General features: G+C 39.7%; 1 pseudogene across 1 annotated transcript; it reads left to right on the top strand.

The window, feature by feature from the left end:
- The first annotated feature begins 3114 nt into the window (after nucleotides 1-3114).
- LOC308418976 (diphosphoinositol polyphosphate phosphohydrolase 2-like) lies at nucleotides 3115-3671 on the top strand (annotated as a pseudogene). The gene has a single exon. The product of its transcript is annotated as a diphosphoinositol polyphosphate phosphohydrolase 2-like (transcript).
- The last annotated feature ends 22722 nt before the right edge of the window (nucleotides 3672-26393 follow it).

Consider the following 26393-nt stretch of genomic DNA (forward strand, 5'->3'; position numbering starts at 1 on the left):
TTCTCAGCAGTCCTGTACCTTTGGGGACTGCTGGTTCAGGTCTGGTGGTTTCTTCTTAATCACCACTAGTTTCTTTTCTCCAGCTATCCAGCATCAATTGTTTCAGCATTCTCTTATATTCTGGACTAAACCAAGAGCTATGGGGCCAAAGCACCGAGTTTTGCTCCTTTCAGGAGCTGGAACATATCCCCCTTGTTCTATTTCAGTTTCACCAGCTTTCACTTTTCCAACTCTTTCACTGCCTAAGCTTCTCTGTCCTGGATCTTACTCTGTAAATTGACCTGGAACTCAGATCTTCATGTCTGTGTCCTGTGATTAAAGGTTTGGACCACTCTTTCTCTATGTAAGCTTCTTTTCACCTAAAACTTGCTCTGTCTCAGGATAGCCTTGAACTCAGTGGTCTGCTTGGCTTTATTCCCTCTATTAAAGGTATGTACCACTATGCCTGGATCTAAATTTAGCTGGTAAGGATCTTGCCAGAAAGTCCCACTCTCTTTTATTTTTTTATTGTATATTGTCTGTATTTACATTTCAAACACTGTACAGAAACACCAGGAAACTGAAACAAATCAGAGTGCAGAGCTCACCAGTGACACTACCACAGGAAAAAAGTGTGCAATGCAGGGAAAATGGGCATAAGACAATGGACCTGGTGCTACATTAAAATCTGGCAGTTGCTGTGCACTGAAAATGAGATAGAGTCTTTCCAGATCTTAACTAAAGGAACTCCTCCATTTCTTTGAAGAGGAATACATGATGACCTGTTAACTAACTGGTTTTTATCAGGGGACCTAGCCTCTGCCTTGCAGGGTAGGGTTCTGATGGGAAATCCTCCACCAAAGCACTGATACCCTGAGATCTCTCAGACACTGAGTCACCAACCAAACAGCATACAGCAGCCTATATAAGACCCACAACACAACTTAGGTCACTTGGGTCTGGGTTTAGTCAGTGAAGATGCACCGAAACCTCAAGAAGACTGGACGCACCAGAGGATTTGGAGGTTTGAGAGGGTGGGTGGGGTGAAGACATCCTTATGGAAAGAGCAGGGTAGGGAGGAGTTATGGGATGTGTAGCACTGGCTGGGTGGAGTTCACTATGTAACCCATGGTGCCTGGAGCTTACAGAGATCCATCTCCGCTTGTGGATTTTGGGACAACAGGAGTTTGACACCTGACAAATAAAGCTGGACTTAAGAGTGAAGACTTGGAATGGCTTTTTTAATTCTTAAAAACACAGCCATTGCACTGAATAGGGCTTAAAAAGTATCTCCTCTCAGCTGTATCAGTATACACAGTGTATATAATACACAGTATATAGCCTCAGCCAAATATCAAAATTATTACCAGAATCAAAGGAAAAGCAAATCAATGTAAAAACCTCAATCCAATAGAACCAAAAACCCAAACCCCAAAGCAAAGAAAACCCAAACTAAAACTCAGACAAACAAAATATTAAGCAGTATTCTCTCGCTGCAGTTTAGTGGCACTGAACTACACCATGTGGTCAGCCTTGGAGACGGGGGAGAAAGGCAGTTTTAGATGTAATAGCCTTGAAGGCAAGTGTTGCCATGTCTCTTTGGGGGCTTTGTAGGTTAAGACTTCCGAAAGGCCAAGGATGATACTGGATATAGGCTTTTGTTCAAAATATTTTATGTTTAGTTAACTCAACCCCAGTAAATATTCATGGTGGCCCATTAGAAGATGTATAAATTTAATATTGGGCTTTTTCTACTGAATTCTGAGCAGCTCTGGCTGTGTTTCTGCCTTATCTGAAGCTTTTCCTGGTATATCCTCAGCAAGAGAGGAATCCCAAACATCTCTGTGTGGAAACCACCTCCCATGTCTACCTGGGACCTCATGTTACCTCTGCTCAAAACTTTCTACTTTTAAGGAGAGGAATACCTTCTTGATATACACTAATAATTTTGTAACATACTATAATATATTACATAATAATATAATTATAGAATAATTTTCTAGAAGTCTTGTGTACACAGAACTACACACACACACACACACACACACACACACACACACTGAATGAAGCAAACAGCACAATCCAATAACTACATACGTACAAATATACATGAATATATACATGTATAGAAACCTAATGACAGATATATACATTTTCACACAGAATGGCTAGAGCAATGGTGTAACAAGTACACTCCAAGTATTCCACACATACATACATAAATAAACACAATTGGTAGAGTGTAGGAACAATGTTCCAACCCCCTTTTGCACACACTTTGCATGTACACACATAGGCTGTGGACGGGAGAGACAATGTTCAAGCCAAACCACACCATTTGTTATTCTTTCTTCCATGGCTTGTATATCCCAGCAAAATCTTTCAAGCAGTATACAATTACAATGTGATTGTAAATAATGTTTCAGTTTCCTTTTAGTGAATGATTATGATAAAACAATATGTTTTCTACTGCATTTAAAAGAAGTAACATTACATAATATTGGTAAAGAAAACAAATTCTTCTAAAAATCTAATGTACATTCATAACCAAGCAAATTGTTTTAGATTAACAAAGTGTAAACAAGCAAAGTAGTTTTCTCAGCCCCTTTCTTCTACTGGAAGGCAGCAATTTTCTGTGACAAAGAAATAAGTAATTATTTTGTTATTTTTAAAAGTAATCTTGTAAAAAATGTAAAAGAATCACAAATCAAAACTTTTATATAAAAATCAGTCCTATCTACCTAAATTCTTAAAATTTGTATCTACTCATCAGCAATTATTAATAAATGATATTAGGAGGCTGAGGGCAAAAATGGGTATAAGAAATCAATTATTGATCTTTAGCATCTCTGCCAGGTCCCTGCCTCTGCTTCCAACTATCTCCACTTGGCATGAGCCTTGAGCTGCATTGTTTCCCCAGCAGTCACCAAGGGGGTGGTTGCAGAGGGTGCAAAGAGCGGCTGTGAGAGGCAGCGGGCTCCAGGAGAGCCGTGGGCGCCCTAGTCAAGGTGGCGTTCCTACTTAGGTCAAGGTGGCAACGCAGCCTCACTGTCCCAGACTTCCCTTCACTGCCCTGCCACTTCCTTAGGTCCGACTCCCTGGCTGGTGTTCCAGCTGCAGGAGCCCAACTCTAGGATGAAGTTGAAGCCTAACCAGATGCAAATGTATGGCTTCATGAAGCTGGCAGCCTGCCTGTGCTCCACAGTTTGGAGGAGGAAGTGCTGTTGGTGAGTAGCAGTTGGTACCCAGACCAATGGATTGTTTCAGGAGGAGGGATGGAATCAGAGGAGTAGCCTGGTGGTGCTGCTGTGAGGGAGGTGTATGAAGAGGCTGGAGTCAAAGGAAAATCAGGCAGGCTCCCAGGAATATTTGAGAATCAACACAGAAAGTCCAAATGTATGTTTATGTTCTGACAGTCACTGGAATATTGGAAGACTGGGAAGACCCTGTTAACATTGGAAGGAAGAGAGAGTGGTTCAAAGTAGAAGATGCCATCACTGAGGTTCTTCAGTGTCATAAGCCTGTCCATGCAGTATCTGGAGAAACTATAGCTGGGGTGTTCTCAGACCAATGGAAATTCCAGGGTCCCTTCCTTCCCAGATAACACCTTGTTTGTGACTGCTGCACAGCCCTCTGGGGTGCCATCTAGTAGAGCTGGGGACCCTCCCCTATCAAGTCATGGCACATGCTAAAGAGGCTTTTTTACTTTTTTTCTAACACTGCTGCTGGCAAACTCTAAATTTGTCATGCAGGGGTTTCAAATACTTTGGGAGTATTTCAGATGCTTTCAAGTCTTTTAAAATAAATAACAAAATAGCAAAAATACTTTAAGGTGCCAAAGCCATGTGGATGGTTTTAAAGACTTACTTGTAACTCTACCTCATTACTCTGGTTTTCATTTTTATAACCATTCTTAAATATTCACTTTTGTCCACTCAACATTCTATGGTTTATTTTGACAGATCAACTGATTGTTGGGTATGGTTTTGCCCTAATATTTTTCCTTTCAGTATCAAATAGTCACAAATAGTTGGAAATTAATGAAAATATTCTTGGTATTTAAAGGAAAATATCTACTTCAAAACTTGTTTAAGAGAGACATGCTCTCCAACTGCATATTTCAGCTCTTTTTGTATGGGCCAGTAGCCTTTGAGAAAGCACTTCAATTTACTCTTTCTGAAAAAATTTTCACAGCCATAAAAATGTTCCCCCTCTGACACAATGATTTGATATGAAATAGAGTGCTCTGTCTTTAGGACAAAAGGTAACTTGAATGTGGCTCAGCACAATTCATCCTGAAATTGTGTTTATGAAAATTCATTTAGCATGCTCAGCTGCTATACTTCCCATTCTAATCCTTTTGACATCGACTATATTATGGGCCACATTTCCTTTAATGGCCAGTGCTTAAATATATTTTTAGTTTCTGATTTTGTAACATTGTTTATCATTGGATTAGACTCTAACCTTGGATGCTAGTAAGTGATGACTGTATGACCCTGAATAAAATTGCTTTGTTCACCTCTTCTAGGCCTAAGACACTGTCTTGAGTGTCAGTAAGTGACTTGTCAGATAAGTGAACTGTGGGGAAATTGGAACACTTGAGTCAAGAATCATTGTACCTTGTCTTTGTGCTCACTCAACTGGCTACTCCATGAAAAAGTACCTGCATTTTCTTCATGGAGTCGTGGATTAAATGAAAGGGGTGGGAAGAGGAAAAGATCCTTAGCCATTATTAGCCTTTTGAAAATATTCTAACTGGCAAGCATAAAACAGTGTAGTTAAGACATTGGTTTTGTAGCTTGTTAACCTTTAAAGTGTAATGCCACTGTGGAAAACATTCTTACCTGTAAGGAAGACTGTAAGTTCTTGTGCCACAAATACAGCAGGACTAAAAACATTAGGTTACAAAGCAGAAAAAACTCAGCCGGTAGTATTAATTTTAAATTATGTAGTGTAATCAAATGTGATCGTCAAGACTTTTTATATTTTTCTTTGTACAGAGGTCTCATCCTCTGAGTGTTTTAAAAGAAGCATTTTAAAGAAGCCCACAGATTGACATTTTCTATTCTTTGGTTTTCTCATGATTCTCTGCAATTTCTCCATTACTGAACACAACAGAAACTGGACAGTTCTGTGTATAATACTGCTTCCAGCTAATAAACCATCACAAGTGCTTGGGAGTTGATATGTACATGATACTCTCAGAGGTAATAATGTATAAACTAATTTTATAAACTCTTCAACTGTGTAAAATACATATATATTAATGTCAACCATCTCTTTAAAAGTTAACCTACAGATATGAACATTGTTGTACAATTTCTTTGGTCAGAAAGATTTGGACTAAGGCATGTTACCTGGGTTAGGACTTTCTTCAGTGCCATTTAGCAGACACTATTTAGTCTATGCAAATAGCAAAGAATTACAGAATGAAACCTAAAGCAAACTTACAGTTAAATTTTACATAAAATTTCCTCATTATGGAATCCAGACTTTCAAAATTATAAAGGAAAGGACCTAAGGCAGTCATATATTTAGCTTCACAATTAATACTAATGCAAGAGGAGCTAACCTGTACTGCTGTAGAAAAGAAAGTTAACTTTTGTTGGATGGGAAAAGAACAAGTTGGACAGAGGAGACAGAGAGTTCTGGCCAGAAGCACAGACAAGTGGATCCAGGGGGTCCTTGTCCTTGAAGCAAAGCCATCTGAACAAGTCCCCAGGCTGTGTAGTAGAGGCTTGGTTGCCCAGCAAGGACCACCCCTTGCTCTCACTCACTGTTTCACAGTTGCTTCAAGACAAACTGCTTTCTTCATAAGAAGCTCCCTCATGCACAGCTTGCTACACTGTGCACAAAGCAAGGAGCTCAGGAAACTAGAAAATTCTTCATAATCAGGAGGCAAAATAAAACATTCCTCCACGTAAGGTGATTGTGCCAGTGATTTGTCTGGCTATCAAAAGGCTGATGATCTCATAGCCAAATGAACGCATGCATTATTTCATACTGAAAATATTCTAATAAAGGGCCAAAAATGTACACATTGTACATTTCATTCTTTGACTGATGAACATTTTGATAGTTTCAACTTTGCAGGTGCACCGAGAAATGCTGCTAAAATGTAGTGTCTCCATTTTCTCTGTGGAAACTGGCTTTTTAATCGGGAAACACTAGGTCACCTGAAGACTAAAGTTCAACTTTTTGAAGGATTGCACATGACTTCTCACAGGGCTCTGTCACTTAATGCCACCAGCAATATCTAAGGCCCTTATTCCTCCCAACTTTCCATGAAGACAATTTTAAGTCAGTGTGAACATGTTTGGAATAAAAGCAGTGACTGAGTGCAACAGGTACAGTGCATTAGACTGTCCTGGGCCTCACTTGGCTGTAAGTGAACACACACACACATATGCAGGAAACCATACACTTGTGTATATGAGCACACAGAGACACAAAGACAGAGACACACACAGACACAGAGACAGACACATAGACTCACATTCTCACATAAAAGTATCCACACCCACAAAAACCTACATAGGCACACATACCTACACATATACTTAACATGGGTACACAAAGTTCTCCCACGCATATACATGTATGTGAATCCATGTATACTTACACACACAGAATATTGTACAAAGACCTAGACATATGCCAGGCATGCTGGCGTGTGCGCACACACATACACACACACTCACACACATTCATATATACATAACCACACATAGAGGGAGACTCAGACTCACACTCATACAATCACAGAAATACATAAGAACACACCATAAATAAAAGCACAAACAACAACACACACAGAGATACACATTCACACAATCCCTCCATTACCCAGAAACGCCAGAGAGAAGACTGGCTTCTTTCTGCTGCAGGAGCAGGTATTGGGTCCTGTGATATGTCTACAAGGTTCTTAGATTCAGCCAGGCTCTGATGGCCTGTCTTGAAGTTATTTCCCTTTCCAGGATTTCTTTTCATCCTGAGACTCTCTGATCCTCAATGTAAGTTACACCCTCTGCACAGCAAATCTGAGCACACAAGAGAAAACCTTCAAGAAGAAGGACTCCTAACAAAGCCTCTAGCTAACTGCAAGTTGAGCCATCAGAGTAGCCTCACAAAACCTACAGCAACTTTTCAGTGGATTACAGCATATAAAATATGAAAACAGCAGCCAGGTCAGTCAGGAGACCAGTGAAGTTCCCTACAATTCTCTTCTAAAATGTAGTGATGTATAAGTCTGAGAAGGAAGCTGCACTCATTTTCCATTTGCCCAGAGCTCTCTTTCTTGCAATCTGCTTCAAAACAAATGACCCACAGTCCCCGGACCTCACTCTCTCAAAGCTGTGCCCTATTTCCTAAGTACCTGCATAGCAGCCTGCCTACCATAATGACATGTAGGTGATATGTGACAGTCCCATGTCCTTCAATAGAATTCTGCTTCTAGCATAGTAGGAGGGTTTGCTTGTCAATCAACCAGCTTCTTCCAAGAAGCTAACACCCCAGAAAGATTTGTTAATGATGACAGAAATGAACAGTTGGATGAGATTTTACATGGGTGGATGTAGGTATATGGTAGTGTGTGTGTGTGTGTGTGTGTGTGTGTGTGTGTGTGTGTGTGTTTAGACAGGTAGAGAGCCTGCTTCCACTGTCTCAGCCTACCTGACCCTGCTTTGCCCAAAGGTCACAAACCTTCTCATGAGACCTCACTGTCTCCTAACCTCCTTACAGGACTCTTCTAGCAAAATCTGCTCCTCTTGTAAGTTTCTTTTCTACCATCTCAATGTGTTCACTTCTTTCTTCTTCTTCCTTTCTGGAGACAGCTGTGAAGGGTGCTGAACTAGCACCAAAAAATTGTGAGCCTCAGCCTGCTCCCATCTGCCCCTTGCACTTCCAAGTACTTCTGCCAACTCTGAAAGACAGGGCTAGGCTGGAGCCCACAGTAGCCATTCCAGCATTTCCAGGAGCCAGACTAAGTCCAGAGAAAAGCCAAATTCTAGAAGATTCATACTATTTCTAAAAATTCTAATGCCAAAAGTATTGATGTACCTTTTAAGAACTAGATGTGGCTCCCACCTAATTTTAACTGTCTGTGATATTGAACAGTCATCAGCAGGTAGAACACAAACATCATCTGAGAGAAGACAGAAGACCTTCTCCATTTGGGAACACGTTCCATCTATGAGTCCCATAGAAACGAGCTCTGAAAAGTCCCTGCCAGAAACTCAGAGGCCCTTGGGTGTCTGGCATTCCCTCATAGTACAAAACATTTTTTTAATCCAGAGACTCCTGAGGCTGCAGAACATGCTAGAAGGGGTTCACAGATTTTTTTCACACTTAGCAATATTGAGTCAAAGAGATATAGGCCCAAGTCTACAAGGCAGGCTGCTTTCTAAGAAGCAGACAAACTAGAACCAGAGCCCTCACTATGGTTCACAGACAAAAAAGACAGAATCAGTACCTCCCATGATCCTGGGTCCTGGCCAGGTCAGGTGATTATCAGCAGAATTTGCATCTAAATCACTGTTATTTTCAAGTTAAGTATCCACTAAGAGAATATGAGGAGGAAAGGAAAGGGATGAGACTCGGGGATTTTGCAGCATATAGCTTTATTAAGGCCCCATCTTAGCTTTCAGCTTATCTTTACAGTGACTGTCAAAACAATCCAGCCATGGCCAACCTTGAATGAATGTTCTCCAGATTTCTGGTCTTTTTCATTCCAAAGCCTATTCCATAGACCCTAGGATGAGAGGGAGGGAAAATGGCGTCAAGTGTTAGAAAAAGCTGGTTGCTTTTGCAATACTCAAAACACCTAGAAAAGAACGATAGATACCCATGAAGTACCCAAAGATGTCAGAAGTGGATGACAGCTTCCCATGCAGTGACTTCCACATCCATGAGGTCTATAGCTTCACAGGCAGTACTAGTACTGACAGTGGGTAAAGAGGGTAGTGGATCTTCTGCTATAAGAAGCATCTAGAAGACATTTATATAGTCCACGTGGGCCCCAGAAAAGGCCAATATCTACATCCGAAGACATCTAAACAAGGTAATAGTTCCCAAACCACCCAGAACAGATGGATATATTTGCATGCAGTATCCCATGCATCTAGAAGATGGAGAAAAAGTCCACATCCAGTGTGCAAAGCATTAAAGTCCACTTCATTACCAAGAGCAAATAGAAGGCGGTGATATAGCATCATGTAGTACTCAAGTCATGCAGAACAGGAAAATACCTTTCCATATGTACCTTCCAGTAGTTTCTTTAGTATATAAAGATAAATGAGCTTGTATGGCTGATTAGCATAGGGCCAAGAGCAACCATGTTGAGGTCCACTAAAGATCTGAGTAAGAGGAAATGCTTGGAATCCACTTATGCCCCTAAAAGCAGAGCAGCTTTCCTCAAGTTGGAATCCTGTTTCCAACCACTATGGTTGGACCTGTTGCTCAGGCCATGCTGCAGTTCTACTGGCTCTGGATGCCATAAGCTAGCCCAGCCATGCTGTGCTTGGAGGACATTGTCAGCTAATATATGATGTAATCCAAGTATGTCCAGAGTACCTAGTGCTCAGCACCACCATGCTGTGATTGCCTTTGTCCAAAAGGAAAGCACCTGAATGTCCAAGACCTTGGTGCATGTCTACGGGGAGTTATTTTCTGTGTTATGGGCATCAGATGTCCATAAAATTTAAAGGAATCCACTAAGGATGCCATGCAGCAAAAGCTTACTGATAGAAACTCTTCAAAGAGGACCAATTGTGTGTGTCTGTGTGTGTGTGTTTGTGTGTGTGTGTCCCTGTGAATCCTTGGAGCACTAAGTCTATACTGGAGACTCTTTGCAGGTGATGTTCTTGCTGAGGGTTAGGGAACCCCACTTTAACCAGCACTGTCTTGGTGGTACATTAGAATTGCATGGAGAGATTATACAGCAGTCCTGATGCTGAATATCCTCCCTGGAAACACTAATTATTTGCACCAGACTTCTGTGGAGCACTAAGAAGCCAGGATTGAGAATAGGTGTTTTGAAGACAGAAAGAAAACATTAAAAGTTTTCATGTGGGCCAAGACCAGTGTCACAGACTCCTTAGGAACTTTTTACAGAGCTAGTCTTTCCCTTAAGGGATATGGTAGACTCGCTGGATCCATTCCTAGAGATTCTTTGATTTACTGGGGTCAGGATACAAGGTTTCATAAGCAATAGAAGTTCCAATATGATGGAGTAAGATGTGGCAGCCACTACATGAGGTTACTTCAGAACATATCTCAAATTCACATGAACCTTGAGTCCTGTGTTCATGAGTACTTTCGGTGACCTGAAGAGTGAGGTAGGTTCACTTATTTGCCCAAGGCAGAGAGAAATGGATGAGAGCCCCCCCCCACACCCCATGCAGTATGAAAATCATCCAGAAGAGGGAGCAACATGCTCAGTATCTAACTATCCAAAAGAAAGAAAAAGGCAGCTTTCCATGCAGTACCAAATCATCCAGACAGCTTCTCTGGTCCAAATACAGTTTGTGTATAGTCCTAAGAACAAAGAGAAGTCTGCCTCCTGATGCCCTTCAGTATGTCATGCAGCCTTCCCTCTAATCCTTTCTTGTCTGTTGCTGCCGTCTCCAACCAGCAGAAAGGAGCGATGACACAGCGTTCTTCTCAAAGTGGTTTATTCAGGAAACTTACAGCATGCAAGTGTCTTTCTGTCTCCCCTTCTCTCTCTCCTCCTCCGCCCACAAATGCAGTCCCTTGTATCCTCTCTCTACTCCACCTCCTCAGTCCATGTTGCGTGGCTGCAGTTCATAGGTCCGCGTCATCTGGCCTGATCTCATGTCATGGGTGTGCCTGCGCAGCTCAAACGGTGGGAGTGGCTAATGGGGGGGGCAGGAGGAAGTCAGGTGCTAGTCACAAGACTTGGCCAAAGTCCCAAGTGCCATCTTTGGAATGCTGCCACACCCGCTCTCCACACTTATCCTGGTCACTACAAGATTGTACTGTCAATGGAGGCATGCATGCATGCTTGCACACACAAGCACACACACATACACACACATACACACAAACACACAAACACACATTCTTAAACTCTTAAACTATGTATGTTCTCATAATACAAGCATAGTACATTTTAGTAACCCCTTTATGTTCCCAGTAATGCTAATATAAAGATTCTCCAGGATACTATGGAGGCATAAAACAAGTCTTGAATGGGATGAATATATAGTGGGCATATCACTTAGTGACCTAGATCAGTGATGTGCTTTCCACTCATAAACCAAACCTGGAATCAGGGTTCTTGACCTATTATACAATCTGCTTTAGCAAATTCCCAAAGCTGTGTAGAATAAGTTGTTTCCAATAAAAGATCACATATTGGTGGGAGACCAGCCTCTTGTTCTTGGTCACTGCTTCTGACATACACCAAAGTAAATAGCTTTTCCAATAGAAGTTCCATTTACCACAGCCTGACTGAATTTGTGTCTAAAGCTATGAGCCCTAAAGGACTCAGTAAGAGGCCTCCCAAATACAGGCTTCTTGTTGCCAAAGATAAATATTTTTGTAGAATCCTGTCCTGACAGCAGAAAGGTCAACTAGGGTGCTTATGGGTCAACTCTTTTGGTGCAGGTCTGAGGCCCTGGGTATCTGGGAAAGGAAGCAGCACACACTAGCTCACAGCTCTCTCTGCGGCAACCGCTGGAACTGTAATAGGACTTTGTTTGTTTGTTTATTAGAAATGCCTACAAACTTGCCAGAGTTGGCATATGGTTTTCATCTCAGCATGCAAAACATTTTAAATTGTTCGTGTTCCTGTTGTTTTGATTGGGTAATTTTTAAGTCCCTCCCCCCAGCTAATTGCTCTGCAGTGAGAATGTTAAGCTCCTGCTCTGGGAGCCCTGTTATTCATCTTAGTCAATGTTTTCATTCTCACCAACCACTCCACAGATGGTCCCATTATTTGTTTTCAAATAAGAAAACAGTAATAGAAAATTAGTTAATCTGAGTGCTCTTATATACGCTAGATATCATGACTGTACGATGGCCCATCCTTTCTTTTGCATTTTCTAAGCTTTACTTGTTTTAATTTTTTGAGAGGTCACTAAGACAGTAAAGATCCTGAAATTTCACTTATCAACTGAGAACCTGGAGCCATGCCTCCATCAGTCAGAAACATGACCTCTCCTATGTTTCTCTTTTCAGTCTACATCCTGTGCTCTGTTGTGCACTAATATCATTTGACATGTGAGGCAAAAATTTTAGAATTTTATAGTATCTTTGGCTCCATTAATCCAATCCTGTACAACCAGGTAAACATACAAGTTGATAGGAATCTACACATACAGACACATACACTCACACACACAACCACAAACACACACAAGGCACATAAACACATGAATTAATATATATATATTTGCCTGTACATGCATATGCAAATCTAAAAATGTATTTATTATTTTTATTATGACCCTTAAATGTTTTTTACAGTCTGAACTTTATCCTCCTCCTGATCTGCCCTCTGACAGGTCCTCATTCCATTGCTGCTTCCCCATCTCCAATGAGATATCCATGCCTCCTGAAACTCTTCAGACCCCACCAGGCCTCTCCATTCCCTAGGGTCTCAAGTCTTTCAAAGGAGAGTTACATCTCCTCACATCAAGGCCATTCCTGGTTGTCCTCTGCTATAGGTGTCAGGGCCTTGGGCCAGCTAGTGTGTGCTGGCTGGTTGGTGGCTCAGGGTATGAGATTTCTCAGGGTTTTGGGGATGATGATACTTGGAGGAGTTGGAGACAAATGGATTCTGTCTGGGATTTAGCTTTTTTTTTTTTTTTTTCTTTTTCGTGGTTCAGCATCAGGTACTGCCACTTCCTGAGTGAGTTGAAGCACAAGATAAAGATATTGTGAAATGAGAACAGAATGCTGCAAGGTGAGCAGATTGCTCTGGAAGAGTCCTGTGAAGAGGCCAGCATGAAGTTCTATGACATATGTGCAAAACAGCAGCAGGTAGGATGAATGAAGCACAGGGCAAGTTGTCTTTCTGTCTAACTGTAACCCAGTCAGACTCATGAAACCCATGAAACCATTCTCCTCTTTACCCAGGCGCTCTACTATGTCTCATCCGGTTGTTCATTTATTTGATCATTGACAAGACTGCCATTGTGTTAGCCTCTTGCAAGAAACTGAAGGATCGTCAAGCAAATTCTTCTGCTCAAATACAAGATGCATTTTAGTAAGGGAGGTAGGTTGATCACACATCACACACTTACATACAATTATGTTGTAAAGATGCTTTGTGGGAGCCTCCTTTAGAGTAGCACAGAGCTTTGAGTGATAAAGTCAAGGCCTGTAGCTCAGTTGTTTGCAAAAATTATGTGAGGTTACAGACAGGAAGCAACTTGGAAGATTATAGCCCAGTGTAATGCCCAAAAATCTCTCTCTCTCTTTTTTTTTTTTGTCTTTTTGGAGGGAGGGGGACTTTCTCTCTCTGCAATGCAAATGCTCTCTTCATCCTGCCCATATCTTATTTCATATTGATAGAGCCTGAGTAGCAGATTGTCAGTCCTGCTTTATAGGAGTGATGCTGGAGTGTTCTTTCATGGTGCTTATATGCTGGAGCTGACTGGATGACCAGGGATGCAGGGAGTCTTCCCACATACTGAGCAGTGTGTGAGAAATTTGGGGATTCAAGAGAAAATTTATTTAATTACTTCAACAAACTTTGACCAAAAAGTGTCTTTCCTAAGCATTTTCAATCAGCAAGGATTGGACAGAAGAGTTCAGGGTCTCACTTGAAACATTAAATTCTGGTGTTCCTCCACCACAGTGCTCTCTGCAGTGCTTTCTGTTCATTCATGTTTTCTGTGGTGTGTGTGTGTGTGTGTTTATTGTGATATGCATGTGTGTGCCAATATATATGTTAATGGTTGGGTTAGGAGGTGAGTTAACGACAATAAGTTTGGTCCAGTCATTCTCTGGCTCAGTCCTTAGAACCCTGGCCTCTCACTAACCTTGAAATTCCCTGCGTTAGTTAAGCTGGCTAGACAGCAGTCTTTGCATCCCCTGTCTCCTCCAAGGTACAGCTCCCTCTCTTGTATAGCCTCAACTGATTGCTACAAGGTTTAACTGCCCAGAGTGGAAGCACACAGTGGCTTTCTCTGCATTTTTTACATCTTTGTTGTTTTGTGATGAACATGTTTAGAAATCAATATAGAGGTTAAGCCACATAGATGTTTTAAAAAATTAAATATAAAATACATTTTTTTTTACTACACAAAGATAATCCCCTGGAAATTTCTGGTTTATTTCATTGCCCTCACTGTAAGGATGCATAAGATCTTACAGAGCAACCCTCTGCTGACACTGTGCTGCTGAGGATATCATGGGCTTTGTTTCTGGACAGATTCCCTCTCATAGTTGTGCACAATGCTGCTTTTCAGAAAAATCATTCCAGGTTAATTCACTAGCCTCCTTTTGAATGGCATTAAGTATCTTTCACTATCATATGCATTGTAATATGCATTGTTAAAAAGCTACTGAATGTTGACCATGGGTTAGTGGTTCTCTCTGGTGTTACCTAACGAAGGTAGGTATTGGCAGGGGACTATGACTGTTCGACTTGAAGCTTGCTTGAGGCTTTTCTTTGAACTCTCTTTCTTCAAAACTTGGTTTTGTGTAATCCAGCTTAGCTGTGTAGACTTTCTAACTTACCTGTAGGATCAGTGAGTCTCTGCATAGAAAAAGCCCCCAAAGAGGATAAAAACCCTATATTTCTGGGCAGCAGAGCATGGCTGAGTCTCAGAGCCATGTACACAGCACAGGTCTCACTACCTCCACATGCTGCAGGAAAGCTATCTTTTTGTGGGTGTTTGTGGGGTTGTGAGTGAGTGTGTGTTTGTGTGTGTGTGTGTGTGTGTGTGTGTGTGTGTGTGTGTGTGACATGTGTGAAGGTGCCTGCAGAAGTGCAGGCATTTACTCTTTCCTGTGTCTACACATATGTAAGTTCGCTTGTTCATATATCTTAAATAATGGTAGCCATCAACTTATTGCAAAACAAGTTCTCTGTCATTTCACTGTGTGTCCACCAAACACCAAACACAGCAGCCATCATTCTGCGTGTGCAAACAGGTCCCTAGAATTAATGGGGGAAAAAGCATTGTAGTATCATATTTTCAAGTATTGGTAGAGGCAAAACTGTTCATCTGCATAGAAATTCTTTGCAGGAAACCAGAGGACTGTCTAACAAGGTAGTGAGGAGCAAGCTGCCTTATAAAATCCATGTGCCTGAGAGATAAGAAAGGCTGACCAAGGGTTTCTATCTTTTTCTGCTCTTGATGAATAGTAACTGGAAGGTCAGGTGTCTCAATATATCTTCTCAGCCTCCTGGTTTGCTTTCCTCATTGCCGGCTACAAGTTTTTTTTTTTTTTTTTTTCCAGCTTTCCATAAGCTTCACTCACATATCCTTGATCTTGTAGTTTTGCCTAGAATTTATTATTTGGAAGATTGCATTGCTTGGAGTTGCATCTGCAATGATAAGATGCACCCAGCTCTGCTGATGTTCAATAACTGGTCTGCCTCTGACAGACCCTTAGGCTCATGACTATCTAAAGCACTCACCCTGTGTTCAATCTGTATCACTCTGTAATTTAATTTACTCAAAATCAGTCTCAAGGAGGGTTGGGAAAACTGAGGACCTTCATACATTGCTGGTAGATGTTGTAGCAAACACGACCTTCAGGGGCCATAGCCTGAGCCCAGTCATGTGCCTGTGGTTGATAAGGTTTAGACATGACCCTCAGAGTGCAAAACAGTCAAGAAAATGATAATTTGTATTTTAAGAACAATCAACCCTTTCTGAAGTTTTTTAGAAAAAACAGAGTCTGAGGACACCATCAATTATTTACCATGAAGCCCTAAATTCTAGTTGAGAAAATATAGGTGAAAATTATGTGGTTAATCTTTACTTCAGAGGCATCAGTAAATGGTGTTCTCTTGGGTAGTTGGGTGTTAAAGTAGCATGTAAAAGAGAAGTGCTATCTTTAAAGATTCATGCTTCTAAAACATGCAGTGTGACTTGCCATGGACTGAGGTAGACACTAACCCATTCCCTGTGAATCACTGACTTGCTTTCTGGTATGCAGGATTTATCCAGGATATGAAGTGAAGACTTCACAAGTAAGGTAAATCCAGTGTCAGGGACAGAATTCATAATTCATATTTCTCTTTTAATAAAGGATTCTTATGAATGATTAATGCTTACATTTTCACTTTTAAGAGGAATGATCTGAAAAGAGCAACAATTGAATCTCATTGCCAAAAGGCTTTTTTAGAGATGTCTACTGGCTCAGTTTTTACCTGTGCCTGCAGTTACTTAGTTCTCTAGGTTGTAGGACTATACAAAGTCATTATTGCATATAACTCTGTAGGGACAGTAACAGCTTTGAGAATATTGAAGCAGAGAATCTAAGAAATGTCACTTTCAACAGGTGAATGTGAAAAACAGAGACTTGTGAATGGTTAAAGCCTGCAATGCATAAGATTTAGCATCTAGTTCAGAGCTGAGAAAGAAGCACTCTATCCAGACAAGCAGTATTACATGCACGATATGTTAGTAAAATGAATAAGTTATGGGCTTCAGGAAAAAGACTTAAGTGAGACTGGCTGCTAGCATCTGTATGCTACAAAATTATTGGTAGATATTGGTAGAAATCAGGAAGATAAACTTTGAAATGTTTATCTCATTAGAAATGGAAAGATTTGAACTGAGTAACTGCTGTGGACCATGTAGAAAAGAGTAGTGTGTTTCCACTAAGAGATAAGAAATCCCTTCTTGCTGAATGCTCACCTGAGAGGGTCTCAGAAAAGTGCTGAGGCACCTTAGAGCTGCTGGCCATCCAGGAGGGGTCCGAGAGCGTAAATGGTTGTTTGTCTTGATTGGTCATCATGAGTAGGTTCATGGAGGTCAGTCAAGAGAATTTGACAGACTTCCAGCCAAAGCCTCTAAGATGTCTCATGCTTAGCCTTGGAAGACTGTGACCATTAAATCCCCTAAGGGCCATGTCTACAACCATCTTGAAAAGGGTATTGCTATCAGTGACTCCCTTCTCACTATGATTCCAATGCCAGCCACAGGTGGTAGGTCTGTGCAGCTAAATCTGCAGTAATAGAATACTGCTTAGTTTAATTATTGTGTTTGGTTTTGGGTTAGAGATTTGATTGCTCAGGGTATTTTGTTTTCTTTCTTTCAATTTCAAGTTTGGTTATTTTTTTGTTATCTATTTTTCTGTAATTGATTTGCTATTTTGCATAGGTTATACATTGTAATTAATGACTGCCCTTTTAAGCCCCTATTGAATAGAATGAAAATGTTTTATAATTTTGATTTTTTTACTAAAAATATTAAGTACATAGTAGTCAAATTCTCTTACTAGTATCATGCTTAGATAGTCAATGATTACTTGCTAAAGAAATTGAAATTTGGGTTTGCTGGAAAGATCACATTTTATTTTATATATACATGAAAACATTTCATGAAGCCTCATTTCTTCTAATAGGTTGTTTATATAATTATAAACCATATTTATGATCTATTTAATAGATGCCTTTTGTAAATTTTACCTACTAATATTATATGATTTTGTACAGATTATAGATTGTCTTTTGTTACATAATACATATATGTATATAAAATCCAGCCATAAAATTAAGGGAATTCATGTGATTCCAACATTCAGTCACTTTGTTTTCTATGTATATTTCATTTTCTGTCTAGATAAACTGATAGCAACAGAAGAACAGTCAAATTAAGATTATATCCAGAAATATGACCCATGATAGTTATACTAAATATCTAATAATGATGCAATTTATTGTTATTTAATAGCAGTGTAAAATAAAATTATATTATCAACTCTGTGTTTGGAGAGTATTGATTGAAATAGAAATAATAGAACTGTTATAATATTTTGAATATGGAAAAGAAATACTAGCAATATATTTTTGATGATGTTGAATAAAAGTTTCTATGACTGATTAAGTTCTGTGAAAGAAACTGGTATGGACATAATACTTATATCTAATATTGAATAATATTGGACAGATTGCATTTAGTCTTTTCTCATGTAACATTCATACAATTGATTATTTTTGTATTCTAAGCCTGAGACATGATGTTTCATGAGAATAGTATTGGAATATCACATCAAATGACATTTCATTAATCTGTAAAGCTTTTTTGATTTTATGTGTACATTATATATTTCAATTTTTGAATAGTTTAAAATTCAAGGGAGAAATATTTTTGTGCTTTCTTTAATTGCTTCTAAAGCATTTTTATTAATTATTTTATTACTTTACTTCCCAAGTGTTGCCTTTCTCCAAGTCCTTCCTCCCAAAGTTCTTTTCCCCATTCCCCCTTAACTTCACATCTGAGAAGGTGTGCTGCCCCCTCTCAGCCACTCCCTACCCAACATCATCCTTTCCTGAGTCTCAAGTCTCTACAGGATTAGATGCATCTTCTTCCACTGAAGACAGAAAAAGCTACATGTGTTACAGGACATCAGGATGCAGGAATGTGTCAATATACAAAAATCCATCAGCTTAATCCACTATGTTAAAAATTCGAAGAAAAAAAGTCACATATGCTTCTCATTAGATGCTTTTTTAAAAGCCTTGAAAAATTATTCTTTTGAATAAAAATGTGTTCTCCACTCTTAAGTCATAGGAACCTTTTTTATTCAACTGTGATGACATCATTCTGTAACCCCAGAACTATCACTCAGAGAAGGCTCTCTGTAAGTCCCATTAGGCTTGGGTAACATAATGAGTTCCCAACCAGCCAGAGCTACACAGGGTCTTAAATTCTTAATGTGAACAATGTGTTTAACTTTGTGGATACCAGTAAAATAGGTTTGGACCAAAAATCTTCCAAGAAGCATAGCAAGACTGCCTAGTCATCAGAGTGATGAACTAAGACTCTGAGGTTAGACTATATCAAAGCCAGTAGTAGCTACAATGAGACATATCCAGTTGTCTAGTGAAGGACTAAAGGGCTTTTGCCAGAAGGATCAAATTCCTGTTCCTCTGTCAGTTCATCTTTCTTCCTCCAGGTGTTCCCTTCAAGGCAATCATTCCAAACATTCTGTCCTAATCACCAGCTCCATGTCTGCTCTACCTGTATCAATGAACTGCACCTGACAACAGCTTCTCAACAGCCAGGACCAAACTGCTAACAAGGTTCTGTAATCAGTGGGGCTCCACAGCCTTGAGACAGTCAACAATGTACGGCTCAGTGCCATAACCCAGAGACAAGTTTTGAATTCATCTTGATCCTTAGTGCTTAGGGTACTTATAAATGAAAATTAAAATTATTTTCTTCAAGTAAACTCCCACCACAAAGAGAAGACTTTCTTGACTGTTAATAGCATACACAGGAAGATTGGTCTAGTCCTATTAGATCTCAGAATCTTTGGAATATTTATTTGTTAAAATTAAAGACAAAACTGTATATTATGTACACATATACATATACTTATACAGTTATATATTTATTCTTGCATGTTATTACCTTCTTGCATGTGTGTGTGTGTGTGTGTGTGTGTGTGTGTGTGTATGATTGTGAAATTTCTTACAAAGCTAAAAAGTTGGATGTTTGTAATGGATTTGATCAGTGGAGCCAAATATACTGTTAAAACACTGCCAAATTTTGCATCATGTGCCAAAAGTGATATTGGGGCATATCAGAGCACGAGATGTATAATGACCTCAGAAATAGGATGGTCATGGCTCTGATGGAGAAGCAGGCTTACTGGTGCTGAGTTTATCATAGAAATTGCAGATTCCCAGCTTTCAAAGACACTTATCAATGTCCTCTAAAAACCAAAAATAAAAACAAACAAACAAACAAACAACAACAACAGCAACAATAAAAACGAGTCCTAGAAAATTCAAAAGATTGGATGTTTTCTTACAGTCATGATGTGTTGGTTATGTGAGTGCAAAAAGGTTAAATACCTTCACTATGACTGTTTTTTTTATTTGAAATTAATAATGGAATTGTCTGTAGTGTGGTTGACCAGAATAAAAGCATTGATTAATATGAGTTATAGGCCCTTACAGAGCATGGGCTGAACATTTTAGGTACTGAACTAGTACGCAGCTGTGAGGGATAAAAAACAAAATCCAAAAACACAACCAAAAGAAAAAGGACACAAACAGGAATTCCTAAAATACCTTCTCAGTGCTGGAAATAAGGCATATGCAATCTCTGACCAGCTTTGTAGATATTTCTAATTCAGAAACCCTAAAACAAACAAACAAATAAAAACCCTCTTAGAGTTCCAGCAGTTTTAGCAGAGAGACTTGTCAGCTGGGGCGTGCTGCTCCATTTTTCCTGACACCCTTGAGCATCAAGTCTTTACCAGGCAAGCTGGGCCTAGGACCGTACTAGGTGACCATCTTGCTACCATGGTATGAATCTGTAGAAAACATTTATTGTCATCAAGGTTCGTGGGTGGTGGAAGCCTCTTTGCAGAATATCTAAGATTACTTGACCCCTAGATTTTCATATGGGATAAAGATAAACCCAGTTCTGCCTCTTAAGAAGTCTCTTGACTGGCTGAATGAATGGCAGTCATTCATTGTTAAAGAATTTTTAACTTCTCTCATTAGGTATGTGCCATTTACTGGGATACTGTGCAAACAGGAGTGACAGTCCTTACTTGAGTCATCTGGGGGCAATCACCATTCTTGGTCTCAAGCTGTATTACAGAGCAATAATAGTAAAAACTGCACTGAATTGGTACAAAGACAGGAAGGTAGATTAATGGAATAGAATCAAAGACCCAGCAATGAACCCACACACCTTTGGCCACTTGATCTTCGACAGAAAAGCTATAAGCATCTGGCAGAACAAAAAACAGCAGTTTCAACAAATGGTGCTGGTTGAACTGGCAGTCATCATGTAGAAGATTGCAAATTGATCCATTGTTAGCTTTTGTACAAAGCTCAAGCTCAAGTGGATCATGGATCTCCACATAAAGCCAGATACACTCAAACTAATAGAAAAGAAAGTGGGGTAGAGCTTAGAACACATGGGCACAGGGGAAATTTACCTGAAGAGTACATGAATGGCTTATGTTCGAAGATCGAGAATCAACCAATGGGACCTCATAAAATTGTGAAGCTTCTGTAAGGCAAAGGACACTATTATTTGGACAAAATGACAACCAACAGATTGGGAAAAGACCTTTGCCAATCCTACTTAGAAAAAGGGCTGATATCCAATATATACAAAGAACTCAAGAAATTTGACTTCAGAAAATCAAATAACCCTATTAAAGAATGGTAAACATAGATAAAGAATTCTAAACTGAGGAATACCAAATGGCTGAAAAGCACCTAAAGAAATATTTAATAACCTTAGTCATCAGAGAGATGTAAATAATAACAACCCTGAGATTCCACCTAAAATCAGAATAGCTGAAATTAAATACTCAGGTGACAGCCAATGCTGTTGAGAATGTGGAGAAAGAGGTTGTGTCAGAACATGACAAATACAAATGCAGATGCTAACAGCCAACCATTTAACCAAGAATGGAATACTCAGTGGAGGAGTTAGAGAAAAGACTGAAGGAGCTGAAGAAGTTTGCTCCCCATAAGAACAACTATACTCGTGAAGTGGAGATCCCAGAGAATAAACCAACATCCAAAGTATACACACGGACAGACCTATGGTTCCAGCTGCATTTGTAGCAGAGAATGGCCTTGTTGGATATCAATTGGAGGAGAAGCCTTTGTTCCTCCCAAGGCTCAATGCCACAGTATAGGGCAGGGAGGCAGTAGAGGGTGGTTTCAAAAGTGGGTGAATGGGTGAGTGGGGTAGTACCCTCATAGAAGCAGGGGAAGGGAAATAGGGAAAGGTGATAACATTTGAAATGTAAATAAAATATATCTAATAAAAATATGTTGCTGGACCTTCAAAGGAAAAAGAAGTAAGAAAGAAACACCTAGTTCATCTCGATATTTAGAACTGCCCAATGTATGTTAAATGTAAAAGTAGTGAAATATCACTTTGTCATAAGTTTTTGCTAAAAGGAATGAGAGTAGAATTAGGAAGCCCTCTGTGGACTACTGTCTGTACTTAGTGGTTTGGAGGAGGTATTGGTAGGCACAAATACAGGCCAGGAAGATGTATTTATATGGGACATTTCATAAGTCATTTCTACATATTTACAATTTGTTTTGTTGTGTGTTACATACACACGAATCCTGGAGAAACAGATGGAATAGGGTCTAGACCAGAACATTGCAGTTTGAAAGGTAGTTTCTGACTACAGTCTTTCTTAGGTATGCAGTCTGTATGATGCAGTGTATACATGCTGGAAAAACTGAGGTACTTATTGGAAATATCTGATGTCAACTACTTTAATGTCACAACACTTTGATGTAGTAATGAGTGTGTTTAATTCTAGGTTCAGGGAGCTGTATCCCTGTGTTCCAGGCCAGCCAGGTCTATATGTACTATGCCACAAAAAGGTCAAAGAAATGCATGTAAATGAACTGGTGGGATGGCACAGCAGGTAAAAGTGCTTGAAACCAAGCTAGTGACCAAGTTTGAAGTCCAGGAGTCATACGACAAGAGAAAATTGATTCAGAACTTGTTTTCTAGGCTCCACACAAGTGGGATTACACACAAGTTTACACGTGGAGACACAAATCCATAACTGTACAAACAATGCACAATATGTAAAAAAAAATCGAGGGAGGCACCACATTTTTTGAATTGTTGTTTCATAGAAATCATTACACTGGCCAAAATGTGTCTGTAATAAGAAGACACGCTAGTCTTCAAAAGATTTTCCTACCCATGCCTGTAGGTTCTCCTTCCCCTTCCACTCACATGGGACTCCCTTAAGTTAATCATTAGTTGCTAGAGAATGGGGTTGATATGGAAGGCACAGGACACAGAGCTAACCTGATGCAAAACCTTTGTAATCAATGCATCCTAGAATGCTTAGGTTTTTCCTAGCATAGACAAGGTTAGCTTTACCTGTCATTACACTGTGTCAAGTACATGATTATTTTCCTTCATGCTTACAGCAATCTTCTGAGATTAAAGAAAACCCATAGGAAAGACACTGAAACTATCTAAACAACTGAATTCTTTCTCATATTTTATACAGGCTTGTCCCTACCAGAAGGAAAGTTAGATTCTCCAGTAGTCACAAAGCTAAACATTAGAAATGACCTACAAAAAGACAATCATGGTCAGGTTTTAAAATTCACATTGAAATGTGCAACTACCTATGAGATAAAATTCTCTTTCTTCCAAATAAAATTGCAGCCACTGCATTCACTGAGGATTTTGCAGGCATAGTCTATGCCTTGCCTCCACATTTGAAATATACCAAGCAACTTTTACAGAAGCTGCTGTTTAGGAAGCTGAGAAAAATCACATAAAAAGTAACAATAGATCCAGGCCTTATCCCAGGCATGATGTCACCCTCAGTTCACTTAATCATATGCTTCTCATGCTGGCTAAGAGTCACTATCGTTTCTGATTTGCAAATCACTATCATTTCTTGAATTTTCCTTTGTAGAGAAACCTAGCCCTGAAAGATGCTCTGCCTCTTGAGAAAAGCTGCCAGGGAAGTGGAAATGTGTACTAAAGAAACACCTGATTCCTGATTGACCCTGCTGCTTTTAAAATCTGCCACCTGATGCTGATCCCCTAAATTTTCAAGAATTCTGCTTGCTGAACTCATTGTTAGTCTTCACCTTGTGGGGACATACAAATAGGAGTGGCTTCAAGAGTGGTGCAAACCTTGCCTTTTCCCAGCCTCCTGCTTGGCTTATCTGACCAGACAGTGTTAATGTAAGAAAACCATATAAGCATTTTCTAGTTTCATGAATCCACATTGAAATTTGCCATCAACTCTTGGCAGAGTTCATGACCACCAGGAACACCTGACCTTCCTTCTCTCCTTTGTCACCTACTGGGTTCCTCTCCATTTTCCTTTCTGTTCCTTTCCTGATTAGCCTTGGATACTCAGATTATGGGAACTTATCCCTTTCCTTCAGACTCTGTGTATGGACTCTGTCTCTCTTTAACCTCCTATGTATCAGGCTGAGTATCTGCTCTGCAGAACCAGATACCCACAGGGGCTTCATCCCAAGAATATCTGTTTGCACTGCTTACTCCACTGCTTCCCAGGTTCAGATGTCAACAGTTTGCCAAATCTCTATTTGGTTTTCATTGCCTAGGCCATTCAGCTTTCTTTCTTTCTTTTTTTTTTTTATTGAAGAACTTTATTTTAAAAAAACAAAGATAATGTACAAATTTTAAGCATTTTTTTTTAAGGTTTGATACTCTCTGCATGAAGGTCTTACTAGTTACAATGAGCAAAAAGTACATGTAAAACAGGATGTAACCCTGAATTAGTCAACGTTTTCTTGGTGTGTAAGGATTGAGCATAATGTGTTTTTTTTTTTTTTCTTGAACTTCACACAGTTTGTGAGTTGTTTGAGGGACAGTCCAAGCCTCTGGGGTTAGCATCCCACTATCAGTGACTGCATATTATGTCTGTTCTTTTATGACTGGGTTATCTCACTCAGGATAATATTCTCTAGATGCATCCATTTTCATAAGAATTTGGTCAAGTCATCGTTTCTGGTGGCTGAGTAGTACTCCATTGTGTAAATGTACCACAATTTTTGTATCCATTCATCTACTGAAGGACATCTGGGTTCTTCCGAGCTTCTGTCTATTATAAATAGAGCTGCTATGAACATTGTGGTGCATGTATCTTCGTTGTGTATTAAAGTGTCTCTGGGGTATATGCCCAGAAGTGGAATAACTGGGTCTTCAGGTAGTACTATGTCCAATTTTCTGAGGAATCACCAGACTGATTTCCAGAGTGGTTGTATAAGTTTACAACCCCACCAACAGTGGAGAAGTGTTCCTTTTTCTCCACAACCTCGCCAACATCTTGTGTCATCTGAGATTTGGATCTTGGCCAATCTGACTGGTGTGAGGTGGAATCTCAGGGTTGTTTTGATTTGCATTTCCCTGATGGCTAAGGATGTCGAGCACTTCCTTAGATGTTTCACAGCCATTCCATATTCCTCAATTGAGAAGATTTTGTTTAGCTCTGTACCCCATTTTTTAATAGGGTTGTTTGATTCTCTGGTGTCTAGCTTTTTGAGTTCTTTGTATATCTTGGATATTAGGCCTCTGTCTGATGTGGAGTTGGTAAATATCTTTTCCCATTCTGTTGGCTGCCATTTTGTTTTCTTGACCATGTCCTTAGCCTTACAGAAACTTTGCAATCTCATTAAGTTCCATTTGTTAATCTTTGACCTTAGAGCTTGAGCCATTGGTGTTTTGTTCAGAAAATTTTCTCCTGTGCCTATATGTTCTAAGGTTTTCCCTACTTTCTCATCTAATAGCTTCAGTGTATCTGATTTAATGTGGAGACCTTTGATCCACTTATACTTAAGCTTTGTACAAGGAGATAAGAAATGGTCTATTTTCATTCTTTTGCATGCTGAGAGCCAGTTGGACCAGCACCATTTGTTGAATAGGCAGCCCTTTTTCCATTGAATGTTTACAGCTCCTTTGTCAAAAATCAGGTGACCATATACGTAAGGGCTCATTTCAGGATCTCTTCTATTCTATTCCATTGATCCATGTGCCTATTTCTGTACCAGCACCATGCAGTTTTCAGCACAATTGCCTTGTAATATAGCTTGAGGTCAGGGATAGTGATTCTCGCAGATGTTTTCTGGTTGTTGAGGATGGATTTCGCTATTCTAGGACTTTTGTTATTACAGATGAAATTGCACATTGAACTTTCCAACTCAATGAAGAACTGGGCTGGAATTTTGATGGGGATTGCATTGAATCTGTAGATTGCTTTTGGTAGGATGGCCATTTTTAAAATGTTGATCATTCCAATCCATGAGCATGGGGAATCTTTCCATTTTCTGAAATCATCCACAATTTCCTACTTTAGAGGTTTGAAGTTCTTGTCAAACAGGTCCTTCACTTGCTTAGTTAGAGTCACACCAAGGTATTTCATAGTTTTTGTGAGTATTATGAAGGCTATCTTTTCCATAATTTCTTTCTGCACATGTTTGTCCTTTGAATATAGGAAGGCTACTGATTTGTTTGAGTTAATTTTGTATCCAGCCACCTTACTGAACTTGTTTATCAGCTGTAGGAGTCTGGTGGAAGTTGTGGGGTTGCTTAAGTTCACTATCATGTCATCTGCAAATAGTGATGTTGTTACTTTTTCCTTTCCTATTTGTATCCCTTTGATTTCCTTTTGCTGTCTAATTGCTCCAGCCAGGTCTTCCAGTACTATGTTTAATAGGTAGGGGGAGAGTGGGCAGCCTTGTAGAGTCCCTGATTTTA

Source organism: Micromys minutus (genome assembly GCF_963924665.1).
Source record: "Micromys minutus genome assembly, chromosome: 3".
Taxonomy (NCBI): domain Eukaryota; kingdom Metazoa; phylum Chordata; class Mammalia; order Rodentia; family Muridae; genus Micromys; species Micromys minutus.